We start from the raw sequence: 21,234 nt of genomic DNA, 5'->3' as shown, positions 1-21,234 counted from the left end.
GAACTCTCATTTATATCACAGATTCAAATTCAGATAGGGTTTCTAGCTTATTTTCCGTATTCGTCGAAAGTGACGTAACCTCTCTCTTTATTCGATGTGCCATAGTTCGTACAGAACACTGGATTTTTTGAAAGAGAACCTTCAATAGTGGGTATGTTACGCCTCAGAGGTTCTCTGTACAAGCAGTGTCATTTTTGTTTGTCAATAGCATTGTCGTTACCAGTGTAGCATTCAGTGAGAAGTAAGTAGAGAGTCGGGTGTTAATCACGCTGCTTGGATTTCTGAAAGTAACTAGCAGAATACAGAAATGCAAAAGCAGAGAATTTTTCATTTTGGAGGTGTAATTTTGTAAGCACTGATTTAAGAAGTGTCAGGATATATCGGTTACATTGTCGCTGCATAGCTTGCTCGCCCGTAAATTGGCATGAGTTTGGAAGATAGTTCTAATTGTTAAGGAATGTTTTATAATTCCAATACAGTTTTTGACTGCTAATCTCTTCTATGCCATTCTTCAAAATTAGTATCCACCACCATCTCCTCACGAAAGGTTTATTTTTTATGTTTTGCAGCATTGCGATTAGCGGAACACAATTTCTTAGGTTTATTGAATGATGTGGCCAGCACAGTTTCTTTTCCTCGTATTGAACTCGGGCAAAGTTTCCTTCCTTTACCTAGTTTGCTGCTAAGCTTCATATTATCTGTATTTAGTTTTAAGATTTTTAATTATATTTGGTAAAAGTTAATGCAATACACTTCCATAGTGCCAGACGCATTTGGCGACATTTTTTATCGAACAGCGTTCACATTACCACACTAGTTGCATTGTGCGAGTTCACATTCAACTTGGACTCAACTGAAAGTTAGGAAAAAGAAATCAGTTCTCATACACACAAAAAACAGTCACACATTTTATTATTTTACAAATAAGTCAATGTGTTAAGTATTTGTCGTTAAGCATGCAAGTGAGAAAAAGTTTATGAAAAGCCTGAAAGTGTGTTTGAAGAATGTTGGAACTGACTACTTGCTCTCATTACGGAACACTAGTCGAATATAGTGTAATTTGCACTCCATTTAAAGCGATAACTAGTTTTTCGCGCATCTCAAGGCTTATGTCATACGTCCCGAACTATGTGTCATAAAATAATTAAATTTTCCAGGTACGTTCAGTGATACATGTAGATACTGTCTGCAGAATGCTGCAAAGAAGAGTTAGTAGTAAAGAAGTAATAAATTGCACCTTAATTCCCGATGCAGAACTTCTGCTGAGTGCTAGTTGAAGCAGAAGGTAGTTTTCCACTCATCTAAATGTTTATGACGCCATATCTAACGAATTACGTGTTTTACAACGAAATAATTTTGCCGGTACGGCCGGTGGTATATGTGGATAGTGACTGCTAACTGTGATGCGAATAGAGTCCGCAAAAAAGAAGTAATAACTTAATACGTCTTTTATTTTCGCAAGTCCGTCTTGATCCCATAGATTTCTTTACACATTATGACCGGTTTCCGCTTATCGCCATCTTCACATCTGTTGTAAATATAAATATTGTGTAAGCGATCAGGTTCAATTAGTTACAATTAAATCTAACACTGGTAGCATGCCGCGACAGCGTGTACGTGAACCGTATGTGCAGTTGTCGGACTTTGAGCGAGGGCGTATAGTGGGCATGCGGGAGGCCGGGTGGACGTACCGCCGAATTGTTCAACACGTGGGGCGTGAGGTCTCCACAGTACATCGATGTTGTCGCCAGTGGTCGGCGGAAGGTGCACGTGCCCGTCGACCTGGGACCGGACCGCAGCGACGCACGGATGCACGCCAAGACCGTAGGATCCTACGCAGTGCCGTAGGCGCCGCACCGCCACTTCCCAGCAATTTAGGGACACTGTTGCTCCTGGGGTATCGGCGAGGACCATTCGCAACCGTCTCCATGAAGCTGGGCTACGGTCCCGCACACCGTTAGGCCGTCTTCCGCTCACGCCCCAACATCGTGCAGCCCGCCTCCAGTGGTGTCGCGACAGGCGTGAATGGAGGGACGAATGGAGACGAGTCGTCTTCAGCGATGAGAGTCGCTTCTGCCTTGGTGCCAATGATGGTCGTATGCGTTTTTGGCGCCCTGCAGGTGAGCGCCACAATCAGGACTGCATACGACCGAGGCACACAGGGCCAACACCCGGCATCATGGTGTGGGGAGCGATCTCCTACACTGGCCGTACACCACTGGTGATCGTCGAGGGGACACTGAATAGTGCACGGTACATACAAACCGTCATCGAACCCATCGTTCTACCATTCCTAGACCGGCAAGGGAACTTGCTGTTCCTACAGGACAATGCACATCCGCATGTATCCCGTGCCACCCAACGTGCTCTAGAAGGTATAAGTCAACTACCCTGGCCAGCAAGATCTCCGGATCTGTCCCCCATTGAGCTTGTTTGGGACTGGATGAAGCGTCGTCTCACGCGGTCTGCACGTCCAGCACGAACGCTGGTCCAACTGAGGCGCCAGGTGGAAATGGCATGGCAAGCCGTTCCACAGGACTACATCCAGCATCTCTACGATCGTCTCCATGGGAGAATAGCAGCCTGCATTGCTGCGAAAGGTGGATATACACTGTACTAGTGCCGACATTGTGCATGCTCTGTTGCCTGTGTCTATGTGCCTGTGGTTCTGTCAGTGTGATCATGTGATGTATCTGACCCCAGGAATGTGTCAATAAGGTTTCCCCTTCCTGGGACAATGAATTCACGGTGTTCTTATTTCAATTTCCAGGAGTGTATATAAGTCTTAGTGATGTATGAAATATAAAATATTTATAGCCATGTATGCCAGCCATACATGCCCTTAAAATATTCTGATATAAACCATCGTCAAGTTAAACATGTGCGTGCTAATACTCTTTTTTTTTGTTTTCCTTTATTGTTCTTTTAATACCTGAACAATCAGGTAGGCTGTCAACGGCATGCTACGCCGCTCTTCAGCCATAGTGTTGACAATAACAGAATACTGAATGGAGAATGAGAGTGAACATAGTGAGGGGCAAAAAAATAGTGGTCACAGATACACAACAAACACGGAGCCGTTCACACTCGATGACAACGACACTGAAAACACGTTGACACGGCGCACATTAACACTGAGGAATCCGATGGCACAAGTGAACGTAGAAGCGTGACGCAGACACTAAAAACACAAAACGACGTCACACACACGAGACACTGATGACGATGATCTCCGGCACGCAAATGTCAATGTAGCGTGTGCGAGTGCGGGGACCTGCCGAGAGGGGAAGAAGGGTGAGGGGGTGTTGGAGAGGGTGGAGAGGGGAGAACAAAGATGCCAATGGCTGAGGAGATGGGAGGAGGAGTAGAGGGACAGGGGAGGGGAGGCCCGGGGGAGGAGTGGGGATTTAGGGAGGAGGGAGGGAGGGTGCCCAAAAGAACAGACACAGGAAGAGGGAGGGAGGATCAAAGTTCATAGGAGGGATATATGGAGGGGAGGACATCATCAGGGAGGGGGAGCTGGCGGAAGCCACCTTGGGAGAGGGTAAGGAGGGTGGAGAAATGGAGACCGGATGGGACATGGGAATACAGTCGCAGCAGCGGGCGGGGCCAGGAGAGGATGGGCGAGACAAGCGGGTGAGGAGGATCGAGTTTGCGGGAGGTGTACAGGATCCATATCCTTTCGAAGAAAAGGAGGAGGTGGGGGAATGGAATGAGATGATACAGGATCAGCGTGGGGGAGGGGAGATGGATGCGATAGGTGAGGCGGAGAGCGTGGTGTTCAAGGATTTGAAAGGATTTACAAAAGGTACGGGTTGGGGGGCGGAGATCCAGGCCAGATGGGCGTAACAAAGAATAGGGCGGATGAGGGATTTACAGGCGTGGAGTATGGTGAAGGGGTCCAGACCCCATGTACGGCCGGAAGGGAGCTTGAGGAGACGCAGTCGGGAGCATGCCTTGGCTTGGATTGTCCAGAGATGGGGGGTCCAGGAGAGTTGACGGTCGAGGTTGACGCCTAGGTACTTAAGGGTGAGGGTGAGGGCGATAGGATGGCCATAGATGGTGAGATAGAAATCATGGAGGCGGAAGGAAGGGGTGGTTTTGCCTACAATGATCGCCTGGGTTTTGGAGGGACTGACCTTGAGCAACCACTGGTTGCACCAAGCAGTGAACTGGTCAAGATGGGATTGGAGAAGGTGTTGGGAGCGCTGCAGGGTGGGGGCAAGGGCAAGGAAGGCGGTGTCATCGGCAAACTGGAGAAGGGTGACGGGGGGTGACGGTGGCGGCATGTCCGCCATATGTAAAAGGTACAGAAGTGGACAGAGGATGGAGCCTTGGGGCACACCAGCGGAAGGAAAAAGGTGTAGGAATCCGTGTTGTGGATGGTGACGTAGGAAGGATGGTGGGAGAGAAAGGAGCCGATCAGACGGACGTAATTAATGGGAAGGGCGAAGGTTTGGAGCTTGATGAGGAGACCAGAATGCCATACATGGTTATAAGCACGTTCGAGGTCCAGGGAGAGGAAGATTGCGGAGCGACGGGAATTAAGCTGTTCGGAAAGGAGGTGCATGAGGTGGAGGAGAAGGTCGTCGGAAGAGAAGGATGGCTGAAAGCCACACTGGGTAACGGGAAGGAGGCGGAGGTGCTGGTGAATGCGGCGGGTGAGGATAGATTCCAGGACCTTACTGAAGACCGAGGTAAGGCTGATGGGAAGGTAGGAGGAGACGGCAGACGGCGGTTTATCAGGTTTAAGGAACATCAGGATATGGGAGGTTCTCCACAGGTCGGGGTAGTAACCAGTGGACAGGACTACATTGTAGAGCCTGGCCAGCGTGGAGAGGAAAGAGACAGGAGCTTCACAAAGGTGACGGTAGGTGACACGATCGTGACCAGGAGCAGTGTTGCGTTTCGTGCGGAGTGTAGCAATGAGATCCTATGTAGTGATAGGGGCATTGAATTCTGTGTGTGCAATGTTATCCAAATACTGGAAACCAGGAGCGAGGGGAGGGACAGAGGTGTCAGTTCGATCCCGGATAACCGGGAAGAGGGAGTAATCGAACTGGGGATCATCAGGGATGGAAAAGACATCGGAGAGGTAAGAGGCAAAGTGATTGGCCTTACTAAGGGTGTCAGGGAAGGGGTGATCATCATGGAGAAGAGGATAGTAGGGGGAGGGTTTAGTTCCGGTAAGGTGACGGAGGGCTGACCAGAACTTGGACGAGTTTATAGATAGGGTAGCATTTAAATGGGTGTATGTCTGTCGCCAGTCCCGGCGTTTCTTAGCTGCGAGCAAATTTCGAATGTGTCGCTGGAGTTGCCGGTGGCGTCGTAGTGTGTCGGGGTCACGCGGGTGGAGGAAGGCACGGTAGAGATGGCGGGATTCATGGAGGAGGAAGACAGCCTGTGGGGGTAAGGTAGGATGGTGGGGGTGGATGGCGACAGTAGGGACGTGGGCCTCCACAGCCTCAGATAAGGTCTGCTGGAGAAAGGAGGCAGCATGGGTTACATCATCAGGGTGGTGGTAGGTGAAGGGGTGGCTATCGGCCTGGGTGGAGAGGGTATCCCAGGAGGCATTCCAGTTGGCACGGGAATAGTCATGGACATACTTTGGGGGAGGGTCATTATGAGGGTCGGGGCGGGGGCGACGACCATCTAAAATGGTGAGGAGGATAGGGAGATGGTCGCTACCAATAGGCTCCAGGACATCCACCATTGTGCAGCCAAGGGCATTAGGGGAGGAAAGGATAACATCGGGAGTGGAGTTGGATTCGGGACAGGTGTGCTGGGGGATGGGGATGAGGTCGCCATGAAGGGAGGAGAGGAACTGATGCCACCGCCATAACTGGGCGGCGGAACGACTATGGATGTTGAGGTCAGCGGCGATCACGTAGGAGGAGAAGGTACGGACAATGTGGGAGAGGATGTCAAAGGGAATAGGGAAGTTAGGGCGGACATAGATGGTGGCGCAGGTAACGGTAAGGCCGGGGAAGAAGGGGCTAAGGATCAGGTGTTCGGTGGGGAAGGGAAGGAGAGGTTGAAGCCGAACTGGGATCTGGCGGTGGTGACCAATGGCAACTCAACCACACGCAATCTGGAGGGGATTATTGGAGCTGTGAAGGAGGTAGGGCGACGTGTGGACGGTATGGTGGGGTTGGAGGAAAGTTTCATTGAGGTGGAAGGCAGGAAGGCATCCACGCAGTGGGTGGCAAGGGAGTGCAGGAAGAGGTTCTTGTTGGCAGGAAGGGAGCGGATGTTGTTGAAAAGGATACGGTGCTGTCGCGTCATGACAGGGATTTAGACAAGGGTGTGAAGATGAGAGAAGGTGAAATGGGCCTGGTTGTTGGAGTAGGTGGCATGCATTTTTAAGTGGAAAATGGAATGGGTGGCGAGGGAGACCTGTAGGAGGGTGTGAGGGCGCTGGAAAGGGTGGACGTTTTGTAGGACAATAGTGAGGAACCTGATTATGTCCTCAGCGATGGGGGGGGGGGGGACGAAGGGAATTTCCAGGAGGGGTGGGGGCGTCCAGAGGACGGACAGGGACAGTGAGTTCAGGAGTGGTCGAATGGGGTCGGGCTTTACACTTTTGGGAATGGGTGGGATGGGGGAGATTGCAGGTATTGCAGGAGCGAGGGGATTGAAGGTTAGGGCACTGCTGGAAGAAGTGCGCTTGCCTACAATGCGGGCAGGTGGGGGCCTCGCGGCACTCGGCTGTTGGGTGTGCATTATAGTGCAGACACCTCTGGCAGTGCAGGAATTGAGGAGGGGAACGGGAGGGGTCGACCTTATAGCCCTGGTTGAAGAGGAGGGCACCCTCCTTCAGAAGACGGTCAATGGAGGGGGCTTCCTTGGAGAAAACCCGCATAAGGCGGGTGGGGCCAGCCGAGTTGAAAATGCGGTGGACCGCCTGCACCTCCAGTGTGGGATGCGCCTTGAGCTCTGCCAACACCTCCTCCGTGATCGATGGACTGAGTCGAGTGATCACGGCAGTGAGGGTTGGCGGGCGACACGGGGGTTGGGGTTGGTGGGTAGGAGATGGAGAAGGAGCAGGGGTGAGGGAGGCGTTGGGGCCAAAATGGGCGATGGGGAGGCGGGAGAGGATGTCAGTATGGAGGGTGGGGCTGGGGGAGGAGATAATAGAATTCTATCTGGGAGTGAGGAGAGAGATGGGGACACCAGGGAAGTGTTGGCGAAGGAGGAGGGAGAGATTCCGGGCCTCAAGAAGGGAAGGATCGGGATGGGAGAGGAGATATTTGTATAAAGGGGGGAGGAGGAGGAGGAGGAGGTGGCGGAGGGAGCAGGGTTCGGCGGGGAGAAATCCATGGCATCCTGAGGAGTGGGGGGGAAGGAGGATGGGGTGGGGCTTTTTTGGGAGGAGGTGGAGGTGCCACTAGGGCATTTAAAGGCGGCAGAAGGGTGGGTGGTGATATGAGGGACAGGAGCTATAGGGAGGTGGCGGGAAGGGGCAGGTCCCAGCGTGGACACAGCAGTCGGCGCCGGAGATGGTGACGGTGAAGGAGATGGCGACGGCGACGGCGACGGCGGTGATGGCGAAGGCGATGGGGAGAGTTGGGCATGGGCAGTGGCCCGACGGGCCACCACCCTAGCTGGAGCTGCAGTGACAGGCTGGGGGAGTGGGGGGAAAGGATCAGAGGGAGAACAGCGGGAGGAAGAAGCTGGAGAGGGGGTGACAAAGAGTGAGGGCGAAGGGAGAGTGAGAAGAGGAGGGATTGAAAGGGGGGTTGTGACTCGGCACACCATGTAATGGTGGTGGTGGTGGTGGTGGTGGCGGCGGCGGCGGCGGAGGGGGATGTATAAACTGTGGCTGTGGTGGCAGGGTTGGTGGGGGCTGACATGACGACAGGGATAAACAAAATTGCACAGGACGAAAAGGAAAGGAAGAAAACTGGGGACATACGAAGACGAAGACAGATGAAGACGAAGACGGACGAAGACCAGAGTCCCACGCTGCTGGCGCTGGAGCTGACGCTGACGGCGGCTGGAAGGAATGCCGCAGCTGCCGCGGACGGAGCCGGGGCCACTGCTCCTGCTGCTGCTGCTGCTGGAGGGCTGGCTGGCTGCTGCCGGCTGGACCGCTGCTGCTGGCCGGGACCGCTGCTGCTCGGCTGACTGGCACCTGAAAACCTAAAGCTTCGATTAGTGCTGGAATGGCACAATCGAAGGGCGGTATCCTTTCGAAGTACCGCCTGAGATCTGCTAATGCTCAGCATGCGTCAGTATTTATACCTAATGCCAGCAGAGGGAACTTTAGCCCGAATACATAGTAAACCAGTGTCGCCAGTACAAAGATTAAAATGCGGTAAGCATTGTCTTAAGTTAAAAAATATCCCCCCTTGGCTAAACGATCGGCTGTTATTAAAAACACATACTGATATACTATATGTGAAGTTAGACTCATACTTGAAGTTCATAAAAAGTACAAATAATATACAATACACCCCTTAGCCTGGTTAGGTAACATGTGTTGTTGTTGTGGTCTTCAGTCCTGAGACTGGTTTGATGCAGCTCTCCATGCTACTCTATCCTGTGCAAGCTTTTTCATCTCCCAGTACCTACTGCAACCTACATCCTTCTGAATCTGCTTAGTGTATTCATCTCTTGGTCTCCCTTTACGATTTTTCCCTCCACGCTGCCCTCCAATACTAAATTGGTGATCCCTTGATGCCTCAGAACATGTCCTACCAACAGATCCCTTCTTCTGGTCAAGTTGTGCCACAAACTTCTCTTCTCCCCAATCCTATTCAATACTTCCTCATTAGTTATGTGATCTACCCATCTAATCTTGAGCACTGTTCTGTAGCACCACATTTCGAAAGCTTCTATTCTCTTCTTGTCCAAACTGTCTATCGTCCATGTGTCACTTCCATACATGGCTACACTCCATACGAATACTTTCAGAAATGACTTCCTGACACTTAAATCAATACTGGATGTTAACAAATTTCTCTTCTTCAGAAACGCTTTCCTTGCCATTGCCAGCCTTCATTTTATATCCTCTCTACTTCGACCATCATCAGTTATTTTGCTCCCCAAATAGCAAAACTCCTTTACTACTTTAAGTGCCTCATTTCCTAATCTAATTCCCTCAGCATCACCCGACTTAATTAGACTACATTCCATTATCCTTGTTTTGCTTTTGTTGATGTTCATCTTATATCCTCCTTTCAAGACACTGTCCATTCCATTCAACTGCTCTTCCAAGTCCTTTGCTGTCTCTGACAGAATTACAATATCATCGGCGAACCTCAAAGTTTTTACTTCTTCTCCATGAATTTTAATACCTACTCCGAATTTTTCTTTTGTTTCCTTTACTGCTTGCTCAATATACAGATTGAACAACATCGGGGAGAGGCTACAACCCTGGCTTACTCCCTTCCCAACCACTGCTTCCCTTTCATGTCCCTCGACTCATAACTGCCATCTGGTTTCTGTACAAATTGTAAATAGCCTTTCGCTCCCTGTATTTTAGCCCTGCCACCTTTAGAATTTGAAAGAGAGTATTCCAGTCAACATTGTCAAAAGCGTTCTCTAAGTCTACAAATGCTAGAAACGTAGGTTTGCCTTTCCTTAATCTTTCTTCTAAGATACGTCGTAAGGTCAGTATTGCCTCACGTGTTCCAGTGTTTCTACGGAATCCAAACTCATCTTCCCCGAGATTGGCTTCTACTAATTTTTACATCCGTCTGTAAAGAATTCGTGTTAGTATTTTGCAGCTGTGACTATATAACTGATAATCCGGTAATTTTCACATCTGTCAACACCTGCTTTCTTTGGGATTGGAATTATTATATTCTTCTTGAAGTCTGAGGGTATTTCGCCTGTTTCATACATCTTGCTCACCAGATGGTAGAGTTTTGTCAGGACTGGCTCTCCCAAGGCCGTCAGTAGTTCCAATGGAATGTTGTCTAACATAGAACCTTTTATGAATGCCAGTATAAAAAGTATAAATAAAAAATCACAAAATCTTCTATTCTAAGATCAGTTAACAGTGGACGAAATCGTAATACAATTAATTAATTAGTGACACTTGATTAAAAATAGAAAATTGATAATCGATATTATATATGAGAGAGCAGTATCGATGGCGAATATGTCGTGGCGTCTCTGCATGACTTCCTTGTTTTCCTGTGGTTGAGCTCACGGAGGACGGCCCACGCCAATCCGCTGGGGTGTTCCGCTCTACTCGAACTAGTAGGTCTCTGAACATATCAAAGTAAGCATTCACATTAAACTCGTTCTGTTCATTTAGCCGTAATTCCGTTTGTTGTTTCCTGTGCATATAAATCCCCATTTCCTCGAGCAGGTTCATTAACTGTCCCTTTGGCGCTCTGTGCAACATTTTCATATTACTATCTATACGTCCTACCGAATGTCTTTCTTTGTCCAAATGTGTAGCGATAGCACTCTTATTTTGATTATATGTATGTTATCTAAAACGAGTTTGGAAATTTCTTCCTTTCTGACCGATGTAAAATCCACATTCCTGGCAGCTAATCGTTTATACACCAGATGCCATATATTTATTGCTGTCGTTGCCAACTTTGTGCCGTAGCTTACAAACAACTGTACCTTTCGTTCGAAACCCAATTTTTATTTTCGTTTTTCCGAAGTCCATCGCAGTTCTGCCTGAAAACGAACCATTGTATGACATAACCACAAACTTCTTGCCTTCTGGTTGTAGTGGCTTCTTCCTGTCACATATTTTTGATTTTAGTTTGTAATAAAGCTTCATTACGTCACGATCTTTATATCCATTTGCCCTGGCCACTTGTTTACTCAGACTTAATTCCTATATCTCGTTATAAGGGGTATGCGGCAGTTTTAGCCTGTTAAACATAACTGAAGTATGTCCATTTATGCTTACTGGGGTAACAGGACCTTGTATTTATAATAGTGTCAGTGGCCGTTGTCTTCCTGAATATGTTAATTTTATGTCTTCCATCCCCTTTAGTTAAGCTAAGTTCCAAAAAACTTATACTTCCTTCTTCTTCCAATTCCACTATGTATTTAGTGTTTTCGAGCATCTCACCCATACTTTTTTTATCTGCGTATTTCACTTTCATCTCCTTTGTATAGTAGTGTAATATCATCTACATGTCGTCTGCAATACATAATTTTCTCGCAGAGGTCAGGATTTGGTTCAAAAAGCTTATTCTGCGGCTCATTTATAAATATCTCAGCTAAAGTACCAGACAAACTGTTGCTCATTGGCAGCCCGTCTTTGTGATAAAAAATCTTGTTGTTAAAATTAAAATAATTGAATGACAGCACAAGTTCAAAACTTTCCAACAGTTCTGTTATTTCACCCTGGATAATCTTCCTATGTGTTAGCAAGTTCCTCCTTATAATTTCCGGCGTATCGTTTATTGGGACGTTAGTATATAGGTTAATGATGTCAAAAGTAGCCAATGAGGCTCCACCCGGGATTGGTACATCTTTAATCCAATTCGCAAATTCATAACTATTCCTGACATTGAATGACTTTTTGTAAGTATATGCTGCCCTAGTCTCTTGTTGCATTCACGGCTCAATTTGTAATTGGGACACGACATATCAATAATCGGTCGAATCGGTTCCCTTTTCTTGTGCAACTTAATTTGTGAACGAAGCACAGGATGGACGGGTTCATCATTTTTTAATCTACGTTTCTCTTTTACATCCGGAAACAAAAATATACTGCTGTCAATTACTTTCCTTATATCTGACTGGAATTTGTTCACAGGATTTCTCTTAACTTCAACTATGTTATTATCTGCAAGAAATTTCTCGGTTTTTGACTGTAATCGCAATCATAAATTACGACAACGGAATTACCTTTGTCTGTTCTCGTAACTACAGCTTTATGCGTTTCCAATTTTTGATTAGGCTTTTAAGTGCTTCTACATGTTTTGCATTTTTTTCGTTCGCGAGGACCTACTGCAGATAGACATTTATTAATTTTTACTGCTATGTCCATTTGTTCAAACAAATTGAGTTTAGCCACGTTACACGCAACTTATACCTCCGCAATAGTATTTTTAATTATGCCTGGGCTCGATTCCGGAGTAATGCAAAAATGCAAATCCTTATTCAAAAATCCATTTCATTATTCGTCATTTTTATGTTCGCGAGATTAACCACTCTGTCTGCAAGTTAATGCTTGCCTTCCCTTTTTTTTGTCTATTCTTACATTATTTATCGCCTGTAAATTTGTGTGTTTCTTCCTATGTCTCATTGCAGTCTTTTTCTGCTCATTGTCCACTACATTATTAACACCTTTAAAAACACATGAAAATTGTAACGGCGAGAGTACCGTGCCTAGAAGTAACTGAATTCTGAAACCTTCTAAATTACAATTTTCTTTACTCTTGAACGCTCCCCTAATGTCAGGCCTTATCCATAGAATCTCACTTTTGAGTTTCACACGTACCGCGGCTGCATAATTATTAATTAATCATCACATTAACGTATTTAGCAACAATCTCCGATTCCAAACCAGATTCGTTAAATCTTATTTTCATTACATCGTTCGTAATGCGTATTTTTATCTTAAGAAACAGTTTTACCTAATTTTTGGCCTGACTTGGCACAAACTCATCAACTGAAGACATGAAGTGTGTATATGAGTCCGTGATCATTTTATTTTTAGCACTTTTATTTTCACAAATCCGTCTTGATCACATAGGTTTCTTTACGCTTTATGGCAGGTTTCGGCTTATCGCCATCATCAGATCTGTTGTAAATATAAATACTGTGTAAACGATCAGGTTCAATTAGTTAAGATTAAATCTATACAAGTCTTAGTGATGCATGAAATATGAAATATAAAATATTTATAGCCATGTATGCCGGCCATACATATCCTTAAAATATTCTGATATAAATCATCAAGTTAAACATGTGCGTTATAATACTCAGATTGCTTCAGTATTTATACCTAATGCCAACGTACATAGTAAACCAGTGTCGACAATATAAAGATTAAAATGCGGTATGCATTGCCTTTAGTTAAAAATTTTCCCCCTTCGCTAAACGAGCGTCTGTCATTAAAAACATATACTGATATACTATATATGTAATTAGGCTCATACTTGAAATTCATAAAAAGTACAAATAATATACAATACACCCTTTAGCGTGGTTCGGTAACATACAACCTTTTATGAATGCCAGTATAAAAAATATAAAATAAAAAATATAAAAATAAGAAACCACAAAATCTTCTATACTAAGATCAGTTAACACTGGATGAAATCATAGTGCAATTAATAATAAAGTCCTGGTATACGGGCGCTGTCCGTTACGATGCCACACGACGAACACACTCCGAGGACATCCAGTTCATAGCTATAATACTTGCCTTATAGCGTTGAACTTTCAATATAGCATTATACCTCTGAATGAGTGGATTATGACAGCAGTTTAAATGTTTAACTCCGGTCAATAGTCACGCTAAATATTCAAAGTTAAACTTCTGTAGCCGCATGGCGTCGTTAGATAGGAAACCTGCTACTCGTTCCTGTTTCCGTGTGCTGTGCTCCGTGGTGAAACTGGATCCTGACGTAATATTAAGGACGGCGTGTATCCTTTGCATTCACAACGGTTTCAACTGTGCTGGTAACACTTTCACTGAAATCTCTGATTATTTGCAAAGGAATGGTGGCCTACTTTTCCTACCCGCCAGGTTAGCCCAGAGAGCTATTGCGTTGCTTCTTGACTCGGGTATACGCGCCGGCCCCGGGTCGAATCCGCCAGGCGAATTAACGACGAGGGCCGGTGTGCTGGCCAGCCCGGATGTGGTTTTTAGGCGGTTTTTCACATATCACTAGGTGAATACTGTGCTGGTCTCCACGTTCCGCGTCAGTTACAGGACTCTCAGACATTTGCAACACGATCGCACTATTTCATGGCTTACCCTAGACAGACAGCTGGGAACTAATTCCGTCCCAGGGGTATGGGGTGGCGACAGGAAGGGCATCCAGCCACTCTCTGAAACTAACATCGCCAAATCCATAGTAACTAGGCCGATGCCGAATTGAAGTGGGACAAAGGCGCAAAGAAAATGATGGTAGCTCTCTCTTTCTCAGGAGCCTAAAGTGGGAAAGATAATGATGTCAGACGCTGCGGTCTGAAGCACTCTAACTCATCTCAACGGTGCTGCATTGGATCCCAGTCTGAATTCTGGGCAGAGCAGTCCGTACTGTTACTGCCCACAAATGACAGCCTCACAGATGCTGCTTTATGACAGGTGCACCTTCTTGCTGATAGGTGCAATCATCGACGCCGAACTGTTCCTCTGCTGTACGCAGTACACTAGGCTGTAATATTTATTCACTTCCCTCCACATTTAGCGCAAAAAGAGGACCATAAGCTAACCACAAATAGCACCCTCATTTCGACCACCAACACCACCTCCTCCGTACGTCATTGTGCATGATGGCAGGTAACGTACTTCAGAGATTCGTCAAATCCTTGTATCGGATTGCCACAGGCTCTAACGTTGTCCATTACTCAGTCACTCGTTTCTAATTATCCATTGTGCAGTGGGACCTCTCTCTACATCACCTGAAACGTCACTTAGCATTGACTACACGTATGTGTGGCTTTATGAGCAGCTGCTCGGCCGTAGTACCCCATTCATTTTAAGTCCTTACGCTCAGTCATAGTTCTAACTGGACTGTTGGCAGCACTCTGGAACGCAAGAGTTGGTCCTTCCGATGATTTCATGCGATTTCTTACAAGCACGCTCGACAATACCCCGACAGTCCCAGTCCGTCAATAGATGGTTCTGCCTTGTCTTGTTTTAGCTGTGGTTATTCCCTCACGCGACCACTTTACTATCACGTTACCAATACTCGACTGGGGTGGCTTTAGAATGGTGACGTCCAATGACTAGCACACGATCCAAACCTCTGAGCTACCCTGAACGACCCATTCTGCTGTCACTCCATCACTGTTGGCAACTTCGTCTCTCATCGCACCTAGTTCGCATGACAAGGAGGTGCCTGGATACTGTTGATCAATACCGTAGACATTCAAAGTTATAGACGCGGATACATCATAAAATAGACAGTTTTCTGTATTCAGCTGGATATTATGATGGTGAAACGTTAATATTATTCAGGTGTTCAAACTAGTGCCCATTTTTCCTAACAAGTAACTCAATGCACTAACTACACGATCTACAGAATGTGACATATGGCGACATAGGATACGACTGCTTTTACACCACTGCATCAACATTCAACGAGCATCAACAAAACGTAAAAGTACTTGTTAAATCAGTATGCCATCTTTATCTCAGTTCAGTAACAGCGGCACCCTGAAACCCATTTGTGCATTCAAATTTGTCTTGTTTACAGCAGTGTAGGGGTACATCCTACAAGATAACCAAACATGACTTCACACAGCGCATTGAGTCTCCCCTAGCACCGCATCGCATAATCCAGGCACGGCATCTTATAATCCGGATACCGCAATTTACACTACTGGACATTAAAACTGCTACACCAAGAATAAATGCAGATGATAAACGGGCATTCATTGGACAAATATCTTATACTAGAACTGATGTGTGATTACATTTTGACTCAATTTAGGTGCATAGATCCTGAGAAATCAGTAGCCAGAACAACCACCTCTGGCCGTAATAACGGCCTTGATACACCTGGGCATTAAGTCAGCGCTTGGATGGCGTGTACAGGTACAGCTGCCCATGCAGCTTCAACACCATACCACAGTTCATCAAGAGTAGTGACTGGCGTATTGTGACGAGCCAGTTGCTCGGCCACCACTGACCAGCAGTTTCAGTTGGTGAGAGATCTGGAGAATAAGCTGGCCAGGGCAGCAGTCGAACATTTTCTCTATCCAGAAAGGCCCGTACAGGACCTGCATTATCCTGCTGAAATGTAGGGATTCGCAGGGATCGAATGAAAGGTAGAGCCACGGGTCATAACACATATGAAATGTAACGTCTACTGATCAAAGTGCCGTCAATGCGAACAAGAGGTGACCGAGTCGTGTAACCAATGGCACCTCATACCATCAACCGGGTGATACGCCAGTATGGCGATGACGAATACACGCTTCCAATGTGCGTTCACTGCGATGTCACCAAACACGGATGCGACCATCATGCTGCTGTAAACAGAACCAGAGCTCATTCGAAAAAATGACGTTTTGCCATTCGTGCACCCAGGTTCGTCATTGAGTACACCATCACAGGCGCTGCTGTCTGTGATGCAGCGTCAAGGGTGACCGCAGCCATGGTCTCCGAGCTGATAGTCCATGCTGCTGCAAACGTCGTCGAACTGTTCGTGCAGATGGTTGTTGTCTTGCAAACGTCCCCATCTGTTGACTCAGGAATCGAGACGTGGCTCCACGATCCGTGACAGCCATGGGGATAAGATGCCTGTCATCTCGACTGCTAGTGATACGAGGCTGTTGGGATCCACCACGACGTTCCGTATTACCATCCTGAACCCACCGATTCCGTATGCTGCTAACAGTCATTGGATCTCGACCAACGCGAGCAGCAATGTCGCGATACGATAAACCGCAATCGCGATAGGCTACAATGCGACCTTTATCAAAGTAGGAAACGTGATGGTACGCATTTCCCCTCCTTACACGAGGCATTACAACAACGTTTCACCAGGCAACGCCGGTCAACTGCTGTTTGTGTATGAGAAATCTGTTGGAAGCTTTCCTCATGTCAGCACGTTGTAGGTGTCACCATCGGCGCCAACCTTGTGTGAATGCTGTGAAAAGCTAATCATTTGAATCTCACAGCATTTTCTTACCCGTCGGTTAAATTTTGCGTCTGTAGCACGTCATCTTCGTGGTGTAGCAATTTTAATAGCCAGTAGTGTAGTATACCGTACCCACACCTAGGCTTCCATGCAACGCTACCGGTTAAGCCCACAAGCCTTCTAAATTTACACGACGTAGCCCATTGATGCATCCGTGATCAAGGCGACTTTCATTAGTAATCAATACGGGTTCGAAACCCGCCACGGCTCAAATTTTGATTAAGAATCAGCGCTGGTGATTGAAGGCATCAGGCGTAAGAAATCACCCTTATTCTACCAACGGCATTGTCGAAGAGGGGGGTGCAGCGAACAGATATTCAGGACACTCTCTGGCCCTTGGAGTAGGAAACTGCCCTAAAGGCCGAAGAATCTCCTATAATCAACGGCATGAGGATAGAGAAGGCAGTGGAAACCACTGCATTAACGACATTTAACGTGTATCCACAGGACGTATAGTCTGTAACTGAATAAGCGTCATGATTATCTCACCATTGGCAAAATAATCCGGAATAGTCCCCCATTACTATCCCCAGCAGGTGACTCCCAAGGGAGGGGTGACCGTGAGAAAGAGATTGAATAATCAACTTAAGAATAACGTACAACATCGGGGCTTGGAATGTCAGAAGCTTGAATGTGGAAGTAAAACTAGAAAATCTGAAAAGAAAAATGAAATGTCTCAAGGTAGATATAACAGTGGCCAGTGAAGTGGAATGGAATGTGGACTAGGGTTTCTCTTCAGATGCGTATAGAGTAATATAAGATGCAGCAGAAATTGGTATAGCGGGTGTAGGATGGGTTACGAATATGAAGGTAGGCCTCAGTGTGTCTTGTAGTAAACAGTTCCGGGATAGAGTTGTTTTTGTCAGAATCGACAGAAAACCAACAATGACAACGATACTTCAGATATACATACCGTCGTCGGAAGCTGAAGATAAAGAGACAGAGAAAATGTATGAGTTTATTTAAAGGGTGATACAGTACGTAAAGGGAGATGAAAATATAAAAAGGTAGATGAAAAAGTTACAAGAGTATACAGGTATGCGACAAGGAATCAGAGGAGAAAGACCAACTGAGTTCTGTAATAAATTTCAGCTAGTAATAACAATTACTCCATCCAAGAATCACAAGAGGAGGGGTATACTTACAAAAGGCCGGGTGATACGGAAAGATTTCCGTTAAATTACATTGTGGTCAGACACAGATTCCAAAACCAGATATTGGATTGCAAGGCGTACCCAGGAGCAGATATAGACTCACTACAATGTAGTCGTGATGAAGAGTAGAGAGAAATTTAAGAGATTAGTCGGGAAGAATCAATACGCAAAGATGTGGGATACGGATGGAATAACGAGACACGCTAGTAGTTCTCTAGGGCTGTAGACACGGCAATAAGGAATAGCTCACTAGGCAGCACGCCTGAAGACGAATGGACGTTTCCGAAAAGCTGAAAAGGACAATCACAAAAGTTGGAAAGAGAAACATAGGTACAAAGAAGAAAACTGCGAAGGTAACTGGGTAAAAGAAGAAATACTTCATCTGATCGATGAAAGATGGCAGTACAAAAATATTCCGGGAATTTCAGGATTACGGAAATACAACTCGCTGAGGAATGAAATATGCAGGGAGCCTAAAACGAAATGGCTACATGAAAAATGTCAAATTGAAAACGATATAGTTGTCGGATGGAGGAATGACTCAGCATGTAGTGACGTCAAAACAACCTTCGGTGATATTAAAAACGAGGTTGGTAATATTAAGATTACATTGGGAATTCTACTGTTAAATTCAGAGGAGAGAGTGGATAGGTGTAATGAGTACACAGAAGGCCTCTATGAGGGGGAAGATTTGTCCGATGTCATAGTAGAAGAAACAGCAGTCGATTTAGAAGAAATATGGGAAACAGTATTAGACTCAGAACTTAAAAGTGCTTTGCTGGACATCAGATTAGATAAGACACAAAATTCTGGCGACATACTATATGAAATTTCTTTTTTAAATTTGTGGTAAGATCTTATGGGACCAAACTGCTTAGATCACGGGTGCCTAAGTTTACACACTACTTAATCTAAAACTATACTATTGGCCCAAAAAAATTGCTACGCCACGAAGATGACGTGCTAAAGACACGAAATTTAGCCGACAAATATTATATACTAAAAATTTAACCGACAGGAAGAAGAGGCTGCGATATGCAAATGATTATCTTTTGAGAGCATTCACAAAATTTTGGGGCCGGTGGCGACACCTACAACGTGCCGAAATGAGGAAAGTTTTCAACCGATTTCCCATACACAAACAGCAGTTGACCGGCGTTGCCTGGTGAAACGTTGTTGTGATGTCTCGTGTAAGGAGGAGAAATGCGTACCATCACGTTTACGACTTTGATAAAGGTCGGATTGTAGCCTATCACAATTGCGGTTTATCGTATCGTGACATTACTGCTCGAGTTGGTCGATATCAAATGACTGTTAGCAGCGTACGGAATCGGTGGGTTCAGGATGGTAATACGGAACGCCGTGCTGGACCCCAACGGCCTCGTATCACTAGCAGTCGAGATGACAGGCATCTTATCCGCATGGCTGTAACGGATCGTGCAGTCACGTCTCGATCCCTGAGTCAACAAACGGGGACGTTTGCAAGACAACAATCATCTGCACGAACATTTCGACGACGTTTCCAGCAGCATGGACTATCAGCTCGGAGACCATGGCTGCGATTACCCTTGACACTGCACCACAGACAGGAGCGCCTGCGATGGTGTACTCAACGACGAATCTGGGTGCACGAATGGCAAAACGTAATTTTTCGGATGAATCCAGATTCTGTTTACAGCATCATGATGGTCGCAACCGTGTTTGGCGACATCGCGGCGAACGCACATTGGAAGCGTGTATTCGTCATCGCCATACTGGCGTATCACGCGGCGTGATGGTATGAGGTGCCATTGGTTACACGTCTCGGTCACCTCTTGTTCGCATTGACGTCACATTGAACAGTGGACGTTACATTTCAGATGTTTTACGACCCGTGGCTCTACCCTTCATGCGATCACTGCGAAACCCTACATTTCAGCAGGATAATTCACGACCGCATGTTGCGGGTCCTGTATGGGCCTTTTTGGATACAGAAAATGTTTGACTGCTGCCCTGGCCAGCACATTCTCCAGATCTCTCACCAATTGAAAACGCCTGGTCAATGGTGGTCGAGCAACTGGCTCGTCGCAATACGCCAGTCAATACTCTTGATGAACTGTGGTATCGTGTTGAAGCTGCATGGGCAGCTGTACCTGTACACACCATCCAAGCTCTGTTTGACTCAATGCCCAGGTGTATCAAGGCCGTCATTACGGCCAGAGGTGGATGTTCTGGGTACTGATTTCTCAGGATCTATGCACCGAAATTGCGTGAAAATGTAACCACATGTGAGTTCTAGTATAATATATTTATCCAATGAATAGCCGATAATCATCTGCATTTCTTCTTGGTATAGCATTTTTAATGGCCAGTAGTGTAGCTTACGCTATGGACTACACCCACACTCGTTCCCGAGGGAGGACTCGAACCTCCGACGGGAGAAGCCATGCGGACCGTGATAAGGCGACGAAGACCGCGCGTCTACCCCGCGTGGCTTCTGTCTGAATTTCGGAAAAATATTACACAATTTCGAAGATTGCAAGCACTGACAAGTGCGTGAATTACCGCACAATCAGCTTAAGAGCTCATGCATCAAAGTTGCTGACAAGAATAATATACTGAAGAATGGAGATGAGAATTGAGGTGGTGTTATATGACGATCAGTTTGACTTTAGGAAAGATAATGGCACCAGAGTGACATTACTGACACTGAGGTTGGTAATGGGATTTGTTGACCTGGAAAAAGCGTTTGACAATATAATGTTGTGAAAGTTGATCGAAATTCTGAGAATAGGAGGGATAAGCTATAGGGAGAGACGGGATTATGCAGTAGCAACAAGAGACAAGAGAGCATAAGAGTAAAGGACGAACAAGAACGAAATGCTCGGATTAAAAAGAGTGTAAGACACGGATGTAGTCTTTCGCCCATATTCTTCAATCTGCATATCATTATCCTGAGTAAAAGTGAAGCAGAATGACATGATCTGCTGAACGGAATGAATAGACCAATGAGTGCGGAACTTGCACTCAGGGTAAATGGTTGATGGTTGGTTTGTGGGATTAAAGGGACCAGACTGCTATTGTCATCGGTCCCCTGAGGGTAAATCGAGGAAAGAAGAAAGTAATGAGAAGTACCAGATATGAGAACAACGAGAAACTTAAAATCAGGGTTGACGATCGTAAAGTAGATAAAGGTGAGGAATTATATTACCTCGACAGTACGATAACCAATGACGCATGGAGCAAGGATGACATGAAAAGCAGACTAGCACTGGCCACAGGGGTATTCTCGG

General features: G+C 46.1%; 1 protein-coding gene across 1 annotated transcript in view; it reads left to right on the top strand.

Moving 5' to 3' along the window:
• Nucleotides 1–21,234, top strand: part of LOC126473975 (uncharacterized) — a 593,366-nt gene that overhangs the window by 104,299 nt on the left and 467,833 nt on the right. The gene's annotated exons all lie outside the window — the stretch shown is intronic.

This window comes from Schistocerca serialis, chromosome 1 (assembly GCF_023864345.2).
Source record: "Schistocerca serialis cubense isolate TAMUIC-IGC-003099 chromosome 1, iqSchSeri2.2, whole genome shotgun sequence".
NCBI classification, from domain to species: domain Eukaryota; kingdom Metazoa; phylum Arthropoda; class Insecta; order Orthoptera; family Acrididae; genus Schistocerca; species Schistocerca serialis.
Note: the sequence above shows the minus strand (reverse complement) of the source record. Positions and strands in the feature narration are given on the sequence as shown.